Here is a 12,320-nt window from a genome sequence, read left to right on the forward strand (position 1 = left end):
CATTATCTATATAATTGTTCTTCACGCCGAAGTTTTTGCAGACCTCTTATCTGCTTCATCATCCATCTCTGAACTTCCTCTAGCCTGGCTATTTCTGTTCAATCCAGAACAGAGTTCAATGATCCAGCTCCTCAGCAGCATGAAACTGGCACCGCTCCATCACTTCTCCAGCTGAAGGTCTGGACAGTAGTCAAGACAAAGGCATGCCATCAATTACCTACTGACGTTACCATATTTTCAGTGTTATTTTCAGCCTATCTATTATATAACTCCTTACGTTGTTTGCTTTTTTCCTCTTTAAATTAAAATCTAAATTGTTACCATTTCTTCAACAGAGAATATCAGCAAGTTACTTGTTGCAATCCTCAGATCTTTTCCTGAGTTGCTACTGTTACTTTAGGATCCATTAAGATCTATACAAAATCAAATTAATGCCTTCTGGTGTGCAATGTTTTGCAACAGTCAACACTGCATTTCATCTACCACTGTGCTGTCCATGCACCCAGCTTTATTCGGATCCTCTGGAGTTCTTCAGTCTTTCTTGATAATTTGATGTCATCTGCAGAGTCTCATTGTTCACCCACTTCCCAGATCATTAACACATGGATCAAACACCACAACACTGATCTTTGTGGGTGATTCATGTTAACCTTTACCATGCTGAAAATTGACTTCTCTTTCTTTTCTGGGTAGGGTATTTCTACCCTTCTTTTTGTCTCAGACACTTCTTAATTGATAATAGTATTAACCTGAGAGGTTAAATTTTCCCTTCAGCAAGATAATTTGTCAAAGGCCTTTAAGAAAACCTAAATACGTGCATTTTCCTGATGACATGTCCAAAGAATTCTGACTGACTGGGGATGCTTGACTTTTCTTCTTGGAAGCTCTGCTGGTTTAAAGTTACCGTACTATGGTCATGTGGGTAATTTCTATTTCTGTTTCAGTTTCAGCCTATTTACCTGGTATTTGTGGCAACTCCTTCTGCCAAGAGGTCAAACCCAGCAGGGGACAGGACAAAACATTCTGTGATACAGCAAGGCTGGAGTGCACACTTATATATATATATATATATAATATCTGTGTGTCTGTTGATACGAATGTAGATGTTTGTATGCAGCAACTTCACAGTCCTGCATCCTTATGATCTCATTTGGCCCAAGTATCTCCTAATTTTTCCTTCTCTGTTTCATCCTCAATGTTTGACCTCATCTCCTATCTCTGGAATCGATCGGCCAAGTTTGTTATTTGGCAAGACTGTTGACCTTGAGAGTATGGGCAGGCATCTCACGTTCCTCGGCTGCTTTGCCTGGTGTTACTTGAGAGGAATCCAGAGCTTGGTCCCTCTCAGAGACAGCATGATGAGTTGACGAATGCCCATGCTTTGCCCAGAGGGTCACACTGGATCAGAGGCCATGGAGCAGTTACAGGAATAAATGCTGCAGGTGCATTCATCTTTAATCCCGCAGGGCACCTAGACAGATTGCAGATCTCCTGGTGGAATGCCAGCTGACTGTGTGGAGGAAGATGAAGCTTTGCTAGCTGAGTCCAGATCTTAGCATCTCACAGCAAAGCTGAAAGCTGCTGTGCTGGCCAGATGCTGGAACCTTTCCCTACCTGAGAATTGCATTTGTAGTAAAAATTTGAAGATCACTGGGCACAATAACATGAGATTAGGGTCAAAATGGAAGGCAAAACCACCATAAAACACTGTTTGCACTGAAAAACTCCACAGTAAAAGGAGTTGGAATTGTAATGTTAAGGGCAGACAGAGGACAACGCTATGAAAAAGGCATGACAAGGAGGTGAGCTATACCGTCAGATTCAGTCAGCAGAGTTCAAATCCCAGCTTCTGTCTCTTAAAAAGCCCCAAATTCACAGAGGACCTCAACAGGACCCACTGAGGTATTTCCCTCCACTGAAAAAAAAAAAAAGAGGGGAGCTCAATCTCCTAAGACCAACTCACTTCTCAACTCACAACCTCAATTAAGGACCCTTCCTCCCCAAGGCAAGCAAACAGTGATTGTCTGATAGTGAATCGAGGATAGTAACAAACCCCCTACATCCTTACAGCTGAGGATGCTCCTGTTCCCTTCCAGGATATAGTAATACATAGCAAGTTCTGGTTAGATGTGAACGCATGCTTTAGAGGTAAAAGTCCTTAACACCAAGACAGATCAAAGATCATAGCTAAGGTACTCCAGCCATTCCAGAGCTTGTGTTCTTCTTTTCTGGCCTCTGGTACAACTTGCGTAGCTGACTATTGCTGGGCAGCACACACTGAGTTAAGCCTCACCAGCTGCGACTTTCTGCAAGTCTCATGGAGATCCTATGGTGATTTTTAAACAGACTAAGGGTGTCCCCTGGCAATGAAATACAACATCTTGAACTTCAAGAACAGCTAAATGTTTTTTGCAGAGTTCAAAGTGATGAACAGCCATTTTGCCCAGCTCTAGTTACCTTAATAGGAATGTAAAAGGAGAGAGACTTGATCCAACTCTCCTCCGTGCTGGCACAGGAAACTCCGTTACTATTTCTGTGTCCATGTAACAGGCTTAGAGGTTCTAAACATTTCGTTCTTTTCACCTTTCCTCATCATAGGTCATTCCCTCTAATCCCTTTAGCATCTTTGTGGCCCTTCTCTGGATTTGTTCCAACTTGCCTGGGTCTCTCTTGTAGCAAGGTGCCCCGAATCACACAGTGCAATGCCACAGCACTACAGGGGACAGTCACTCTGGAAAGCACACAGCCGGGCAGACATATGGACCAACTGAGCAGTAGCTTTGCCAGACATCAGGCTGCACATCAGCTCACATCATTTGATAGTCACTGTCTCCCTGGGACCTCTCTGAACATAAGCTGCTTTTGCCACCGTGCTCTGCACAACATGAAATTAGGAGATGCTCCTTGTTCCAAAGTAGATCCAGTATCATCTTTAAACCACACACTGCTAATTGCCACTTGTTTTACCAAAGCCTGTTAATAATGCTCATTTTTTCAGCCTAGCTCTTCTTTTTTCTACTGTCATTTTTTTTCTAGTATCTTTCAGTTCTGTCAACTGTAAATTTGAGAACTATGCCTTTTACATTTTCCTCCAGGTCACTAATGAATATTTAAAACCAAAACACTGCCCTTTTGGACACCACCTTTGCAGAAGGATAAAGAATGTCTCTAACCCTTCTGTTTACACTCTGTCAGCTAATCCACGATTCATTTCACAGGATTTGTATCAAAACCAATTTGATCTAATTTCGCTAATAAGATCTTGCACAGCTTTGTGTCAAAAGCCCATGCATGGTCCAGAGACAGTCTATCCACTGCATTCCTTTTGCCCACTAATTATCTAATTGTATCAAGAAAGGTTATTGTCTGCTGTACTCCTGTTTCATAAACCCACTGCTGTTTATGACTAACAATGTTGTTAGCCTTTACGTGCCTATAACTGCCCTCAGACAAGCATGCTCCTATCTCGGTGATTCTGGATGTAAATATGCAGGTTTAGACTAAGTCAACATTGTGCTTTAGGTTTTTATCCATTAGTGTTATCTCCCTCGGGCAGTGATATTGGGTTAATGTTACAAGTTTCTCCAATTCTTCTCCAGCCTTTCATCTTTTGCTATTTCTCTATAGTGGCTGGACTGCTTATGAGTTTAATGCTCTCTTGAGAACAACAGCAATAATAAGAGAGGGAAGGACTGCTAGATGGACAGGACCAGAAAGGCACAAAAGATTAGTGTTATAAAATGAAGGCAGTAAATATTGTCCCCCAATTTTTTTTTTTTTCTTTTAAACTTCAAGGATTACAAGTTTGGAATTGATGCAGATAAGGCTATTTTATTGCACATCCTTTGAGATTATTTTTGCCAGAATTAGTCATTTGTAGCTATGTTCACCTCTTTTATTCTACATCTGGATATGAAAATTACAGGAATTCAGTACGCTATCTACAAGCCTTCACCTGCTTCAAAGAGAAAACAAGGTCCACCACTCACACCTGCTTAGCAAGACAGCCAGAACAATATCCAGCTTTGTAACAGAAGGTAACCTTTCCCTATCAGAAGAATTCTCTATTGGCTAAAGGTATCCACAATTCAGTAATTAATACCATCTGAGCACCTAAGTGCTGATGCAAACCCAAGTATTTGACCCTGTACCTTCTCCATGCAGCACTCCCTATTCCAAACTGGATCAAGGAAAGTTTAGAAGCAACACTGCTGAGCTTCTCTACTGGCTGGTCCTCATTACGTGATCTTCAATAGGAAAGACAAGGATAGCTCAGTGCTATACGCCAGTTTCCTGGAGGAAGGTAAGGAATGGGCATCAGAAGTTCTGCCATGTAGGCCAGTCCCTTCACCAGTATTTATTGATAAAATCACAAACTCACCAAACCAACATGTTGGAGATTTCCAACAGTAAGACTGAAATTGTCATTAAAATTAATGCTAAAATACAGCTGTAGAACTAGTATCAGCTGAGGGAAGGGGGAGAGAGAGAGAACACTCAGGCCCTCCTCAGGCAAAATCTTCTCTATTCCGGGCACAAGGAGAAATGTAAAAGGTCAGAAATGGGTTTTTTTGGGTGGTTCTCACAGCTGGGTATGGATTCCAGACAGAATGAAATCTTGATATTTTTTTTTAAGTCCTTTAAGATCTACCATAAAATTGAAAATGCCTGCAGGCGAGATGCCTGTACAGCTTTTAACTTCTAGGTGCCCTATGGCTGTGCTTGTGGAACTGCACTTCAGTCCTGAAGCCCATGAACAGGGAGTCCTCACAGTAGATTCAAGTTTTACTGGCAAAATTCAGGAAGATTGCCTGTATAAACCTGCTCGCTTCAGGCCCCAGCTTGTGACAAAAGCACACTTTGGATTGCACAGACATTTTTAAACCAACCATGAAAGACCAAAGAAGTTTAATCTGCAGAAACACCAATGATTTACACAGAGATAAACCATCCAACCTCTTCTCCAGTACAGGCCTATTTTTGCTATCAGTATTTGTTAGCCCAGATGACATAAAACTGCCCTGCATGTGTAAATGAGATATGCATATGATGCCATGATGCAGTTTGGGCAACATAGACTTTGTGTCCTTTGTGGGCCATATGAGAGAGCTTTGCAACCCACAGCTGGCCGACAAACAATATAGATCAGGTTCTCAGACACTGGCTGCAACACCAGTAACAAGCCAAATTTTGTCAGGTCGGGTTTTTTAGATACAAGAGACAAATAAATACTGTTTTCCAAGTGGCAGCTAGACATGACAGCTGCAATAACAGCCAGCGTAATTTTAGGTCACCTATGCAGAGTTAATGTCATGGAGCTGAGATGCCCACACCTGTTGGGCGACCTGCTCTTACCATGGACAGCTCACACACATGCTCCCACCCTGCCTCTCCGCTTTGAGGACACCCACCATGGTGCTAGGGAGTCAAGGGGTCAGCACACCCACTGGTTTCTCCTGCTCTTCTACTCAATATAGACTTCAAATGAGAGAGACATCATCTAGAGACTCCTCATCTTCACTGACAGCTCTTCTCCACACAACAGTCCAAGAATAATGGGATCTGCCAATGTGCTACTTCACTCCTGTACAGTGAATAACTGTGGACAACTCAGCCACACCAGCCACAGTAAAGGAAGCTTTTCTGGTCTTATTCTATCATACAGGAACATATCCTGTTCCCTGGACAAACTTCATTTCTCTCTGGGGGTAGGCAAGAGCTTGGGTAGTACATGCCTGATGGGCATAATCATAAACATAAATCGCCAAGTTACAGTGGCATAGGCTTTAGAGGTTTTTTGTTTAAATCACAGTATTTTGCATTGCTATAAAGGACAAGAGAGTCAGAACCTCAGATCAATCTAAATATTTTTCTCTGGATTGCAGATACAATTTCTAAGAGTTCTGTCATGTTTGCTAGTGGCAGCTCCCTTTGGCTTGCGTGGGTTATGCCTCTATTCTATAGAGTATGGCAAACCCCAGACAGCCTGTTTGCAAGGCATTTGTCCATAATACACCCACACAAGTACTACATACTTGTCTTTGGAACAAACATAAACCATAGCTTAGCAATAGGCTGATGAGCTTGCTCTCTAATTTGGAGTAGACAGCATTGTGTGAGTTCTACTCCACAGCATGAATACCAACCTGTAGTTCACAAACCTGGACTGCCAGGTTGTAACAAGGTCCAACTGTCAGCATTTTATTCTAAAAGAGCTACACCATCTAATTCCAATTACAACCATTTTCTGTTGGTTTTGGCTTTGCTGGGCATCTGGGCCTGGCTTGTTTTGTAAAAATGCATCACACTTGGCCGGCCTTTCACCCTTGCTCTGAAGAGAGATACAGATTTTTCTTATTTGCTTTATAATTTGATGGTGGGTTAGTGGAAGAACTTTTGAGTCAGGAGGCTGAAGAAGCTAAAATGAAAATATGTAAGGAAGCCAGCAAAGTCCCACAGCTCCCCAAGTCCAAGAGCCTATCTAGAGACCTGTCTCCAGGGGTCAGTTCCCCTGGTATTCCTGAAGAGAACTGGGTTGTATGAGATCTACTGAAGTGCGTCACTGGATGAGACCAGTTCTGCCATGTAGACTGGAAGAACATATTCCTTGCACAGCAGGGGAGATGGAGGCCCAAGCTGGGCTCTTCTGCAAGCTAAGGAGATGGAGACAGCAAGTGCTCATATTCTGGCTCTTACACAAATAGCATTTGTTTGTCTAATGCCCAGGAGACATTCTATCCCTTTGACCCATTGCATAAGTAGAGCCCAATTACATATCGGTAGATCTTCTCTAGCCCAAGTTAGCTCATGCTGATGAAAGCTGCCGCAGCAAACTGTCTGGAGGCTGCTTAATAAATAAAAATGGCTTCTCATGGGCAGAAGACATTATGGATTTCCTACTAGCCTTTATTCCTCTCCTCATTCTTGCAATTTCTCTTCACCCCGAGGATGACACTCATGTTAGTAAATGGTAAGAAGTATTACACAGATGAAGTGACAATTAATCTAGAGGTGTGACATACATTATCAGTTCATTCTCTTATTAATACATCACCTTTCGAAGGTACCTTGCCCTCTGGTGTACTAATGGCGCTCCCTCCAGACTGACTTGCTTAGCACTTGAACTAATGCTTCTTGCTTATACTTACTGCTGATACCACAGCAAAACAAGGACCAGGATTGACTTGCTGTTCACTATTTATCCAAATTCTACTACTACCCTTCCCCCCCCGCCATGTTATCATTCTGTGTTTCACATTTCCACTTCTTCCTCCACTATTTCTACATCTGGAAGACTGCTCACACCAGTTCAACAATTTTGCCTGCATAGAGCAAAGCTGCAATTCAATCCCTGTTGAAATGCTCAGCTAGACCTTCATTTCTTCTTGAATGTCTTTCTTTATACTCTGCCTATCTAGGGCACTTATAATCTGTATCTCTCTTCGTACCGTCAGTGTCCTTCAGACACTTGTGAATGAGACTCATACAACATGTTCAGTAAAGCACACTTCAAACACTTGTACGTCAGAATTTTGCTTCCACCTTTGCAGCTGGGCAAGGAAAGGAAAACCTCCAGCACCGCCATTCACATCACATTTATTTTTGCATCCCAGCCTGATCCCTTGTCTCATCTCACATAGACCTTTTCTTTCATTCAGTACCCTCTTAGCATTTCTGAGAGAAAATTGCCACCAGTGCAAATTCTTCAGCCTGCACTTCCTTGCATTTCAAGATATCCATTGAAGGCACATCTCCCTTCAACCTTGCCTACAATTCATGATGAACAATGGCAGGGAAAAAAGAGAGACCCAGAGGTATTGCTTAATTCCTTCAAGTGTTTGAAGGAGTTAGGATGGGAGATACTTACAAATCAAGGACATAATCCTAGAAACAAATGTGAAAAGAGACTTAAGAATTAACATTTCTTTATGAATACTAGTTTACTGAAAGGGGACTTGGTTTATTCAGACAAAACCTGAACTTGTGTGTTCTCCAACATGGATGCATTTAGGAATTCTCTGAGTTTGACCTGTTAATTTTTTTTTTTGAGGGTTTCTGTTTCTTACACTTCAAAAATTGCAGTTGTAGTGGGACTCTGCCTCCTTCTCCCACCCTTGCCAGGACAATCCAGACAGAATAGATGGGCTTTGCCTAGATTCCACCTATAGCTCTTGGAGAAATCTATAATTAAGTGCCTCATCATTAGAAACATTACTCAAAACCAGACAGATCCTGAAAAACTGAATGAAATTAGTTCCACATAAATTACAGCATGGAAAATAACAATAGGCAATTATTGCTTTTCAGTTTGAAATCTTTTTTATCCCTGACTCTCTGGAAAGCATTTCTAAGATGATACAGTGGCAAAGCAAGATAATGATGTGAGAGCAAACACTGAATCTGGCATAGGGGAGACGTCCCCAAACCACTGGAAAAGTGTGGAAGTGGGAGTGAGTGGGGCTGTCAGTGAGGACGGAAGCACAAGAAGAGAACTGCATGGGGTCAAGGACAGACAAGAAACCTGTGCCACGCAGTGAAGCTGGTACACAGCACTTGAACAAGCACAGAAAGGGAGTACCTGAGAGAGGTAACTGTAGACCAGGCTCCTCTCGAGCTAATGAACACCACAGGTTTGAGGAGAATAAGCAATACATGGAAACAGCCAGTTTCCTTCTACACACCTTAGACTGCTGTAACATACAGGATTATCTTTAGCTACCTATTTAAAATAACCTCAAGGTTCAGTTTTGCTGAGTCTTTAAAACCCCACCTTTGGTAGGTATTTAGCAGATCTCTTACCACACACTGCATATATTAAGTAGCCAGTTGTAGCTGACCCAAATTCCAGCTTCAAACCCTAATGACTCGTTCTAAATCCACTTCATTCATCCATCTTCCAGATTGTTTGTCCCCATTTCCTTTGACTGACAAAGTAGATTCCAGTCCACTCAAGCCCAGCCCTACCTGAGGCCCCGCAGTGTCCTGTTTTCTTAGTTGTCTGAACCAAGAGATGAGGAGGAGACCATGGCCACAAACCACTCTTTAGACAGAAAACTATGTAACAGAACAAGCGCATAATTTTCCTCAACATTCTGCATAGCTGGCACATTCATTTATCCAGATTAAAAAAAAAAAAAACAAAAAACAAAAAAACAACTCACCCCAAACAAATTCTAAAGCAAAATACTTTAAAATTACCTCCATTTTCCTCCCAAATTGGAATCATTGTTTGAAAATTTAACTAAATGTATTTAGAAAAAAAAATCACAAAAACATTCCTTTCCGTCATGGTGAATAGATCATCTCCTCATCACAGGAAGTCTTCATTTTTCCCTCTTACTATTTTGGGACATGAAAGAAAAAATCATTAGCTTGCAAGGTCTTCAACCTCAGTTTCACTTCCTGTTCCCTGTCTTTAGCATCCCTACTAATGGACAAGCAGAAGGCAACAGACAGACACAGCAAAGCAGACAGACAGGCAGTCAGGCACCCACAAAGAAGCTATACAGCTGCTTCTACACTTTCATATAGTACCTTTCTGAGATAGGCTTAAATGTTGCATAGCTTTATTCTGCAGGGTATCTGTGTAAAGCAGGTATGCATACATATAATAAAATTTATTGTGCAAATACACACAAACCCCTTCGTCACATGCAGCCTCCCACATCTCCCCTTTCCTCATTATGTGGATGCACCTAGATACCATCCCAGCAGCTTCGCTATAGAAGCCAAACTATGACTTCATATTTCCAGATCATCACCGTGAGTCTTCAGACCTTTATAGCAAACATAATGCACTAAAGCAAAAACAATCAAAAACCCACCACCTAACTGAGCTACATCATCCACAGTCTGCACCTTGAGTCACAGCCCTGTGTCTACCAGAGCATGAGAGGGAGAAGACCTCACATGATTTTGCATATGTCTGCACTCTGTTTGATCTCATATTTAAGAACTGTTTGTTCTCTGTCCAGAGGTCTGGAACCCTTTGCAGATGCTACTAGGAGGGGGACTGCCCTCTTCAAAGAAGGGACCCAAAAAGAAGCAAGTTTCAGCAACCGACGGCCCCACATGACCCAACCCAAAGCGGCTCACCCAGCCGGCATGTCCTCCCTGCTGCGCTTGTTCCCTTTGCCCTTGGAATGCTATCACTTATTATCACGCTGACTTCTCCAGATGGGGCATTTTGGCTATTGATCTGATAAATAAACAGCCTGCTCGCTCGATCAAAATGTTATTTTGCATTTCAATTACTGTTCGCTAATGCAACCTTCATCCCGCCAAGAGTGCTGCTGGCAATGACACTCGACCTGGCACAGGCGTTTGCAAGCAAATTCGGCAGCGCCTGCTGCAAGCACCTAACGGGATTACCAACCTCCATTAGATGCATAGAAAGAGAAGGAGATGGACAGACAGTACTGGGCTGAAGGGGAACAGACATGTGCCGAACAGAAGGTGTGAGCAACCTGGACAAGGGGTAGGGATAGGCAGAAGCACAAATCCATTTACAACACAGCTTTGCCAAATATTTTTATGGTGGGAGGTCTTGGAAGCTAAAGACATTCCCTCCAGTGGACAACCCTGACAGCTCACAGCAGATAGACTGAGCTTACCATGTGTGAGCCATGCAAGAGTTCAGAGAAATCAGAAATGGAAATCAATGTCTGGTGACAAGCCAGCAGTGAACACTGCAAACCCATCAGGGCATGCAGGGTCATTTCTAAAGCAAGTTCTGGAGCCTAGCTCCACTGGGGTTCAGTAGGCCTTAGAGCTGGATGCAGGATGCTGCGTGTAAACCTGCAGGAAGGAAACCCTCTTAGTCCTTGCTGGATTCTTCAGTATGGTGGGAAATGTGACTGCCTTTGGAGAATCTGGTGGTGATACAGCAAGAAAGGGGCATCCAGAGGTGTTGGTAAGAGATGGATCTTTGGCCAGTGTTGGTCTCTATTAATTCAGCACCCCGTTTACATCAGGGAATCCTTTGCCAAATCCTGAAACTGGTTTCATTCCAACCCTGTCTACAGTGGGAAACAGCACAAACAGCAAGTCAGCGAGTGGCCACCAGCAGTGAGGTCAGGCATGACCATATGGCTATGAGACAGCTTCTAGTCCCAAGCTCTTCTGGTCATGATACACTTCACCAGGTGGCTGGTTTTGCACCAGACTCCTACTGCATGATGCAAAATGCACCTTGGCCCCTTTTCTTTTTCCTACCTAAATTCCTAAATGAAATATAACATTTATCACAAAATGACAGAACCATTTACCAATGCATGCAAATGGCGGTCAGTGTTTTCACCATACCCTGCACAGGGTGTCTGTGTTGGACTTAGCTCCCAGGTAACAAGGTAATATGAATGGTCAAGAAAATGCATTTCTCTATTTCCAGAGATCCTTTGACAAAGATCTTTCACCAGACCTGGACAAATTTCTCCCATGTCATTACCAGAGAGCATCCAGACTGCAACTGCCAGTCATCCATGAGTTAAAAATAAACAAACCCGTGTAACACCCTGACATTATATAAATGAAATGCTAAGTATAACACGCTGAATGAGATCAATGTGATGCATAAAGACAGGATCTATAACTCCACACACTCACACTTCAACTGGTCTATGTGTCCAGCCTCCCAGTTCCCTCTGCCCTTGGCAAACTAAGCCTGTGTCCCACACTCATCTCTGGCCAGGTCTATGCCGTAGACCTTGCTCTCCCAGATTTGTCTCTGTTCCCATCCTTTCTCTGAGCCCACTCTTAGGAATAGAGTTTCTGGGAACCATTCTACACCTAGATCACAGCCACTAGGCACCCACATCCCAAACACAGCCTAAGGACCCATATACATGTTATGATTCCTAGTCACTGGCTCTGTACTTATGACACTGGGCAGTGAAGTACAGTGTACTGACCCCTTAAAATGCAGCCAGAATGTCTCAAAGTCTAATTCCAGCCTCAACATTAATCTTCTCCTAGATTTCAGCAAGTCATTGCAGGTCTCCAGAACACTGCTTCCCCAACTGAAAAGGAGGGATATGGTCCTGAATGACCCACCTCTCAGGAACATTGTGAGAGTTAATCAGTAACTGCGACTGAAAGAACGGAGCGTGCAGATGAGTGTGCTAAACAGAACGATGGACAGATAAGCCCTGTGCTCATATGATGGCCTCCACTCCAGATTATCAGCAGAATTTGAAGCTCTTTCTTCAGCACTGCAGCTCAGAGATTTGCCTGGGTAAGTACTGTGAGTAGTTAGTGTTTTCCTGCATGCAAGCTAGCCAGAGGAATAAAACATTGGCTTCACACATCTGTCTGTATTATAC

General features: G+C 42.9%; 1 protein-coding gene across 2 annotated transcripts in view; it reads right to left on the reverse strand.

Moving 5' to 3' along the window:
- Nucleotides 1–12,320, reverse strand: part of ESRRB (estrogen related receptor beta) — a 134,198-nt gene that overhangs the window by 46,502 nt on the left and 75,376 nt on the right. The gene's annotated exons all lie outside the window — the stretch shown is intronic.

The sequence above is a fragment of the Buteo buteo genome, chromosome 6 (assembly GCF_964188355.1).
Source record: "Buteo buteo chromosome 6, bButBut1.hap1.1, whole genome shotgun sequence".
In the NCBI taxonomy this organism is placed as follows: domain Eukaryota; kingdom Metazoa; phylum Chordata; class Aves; order Accipitriformes; family Accipitridae; genus Buteo; species Buteo buteo.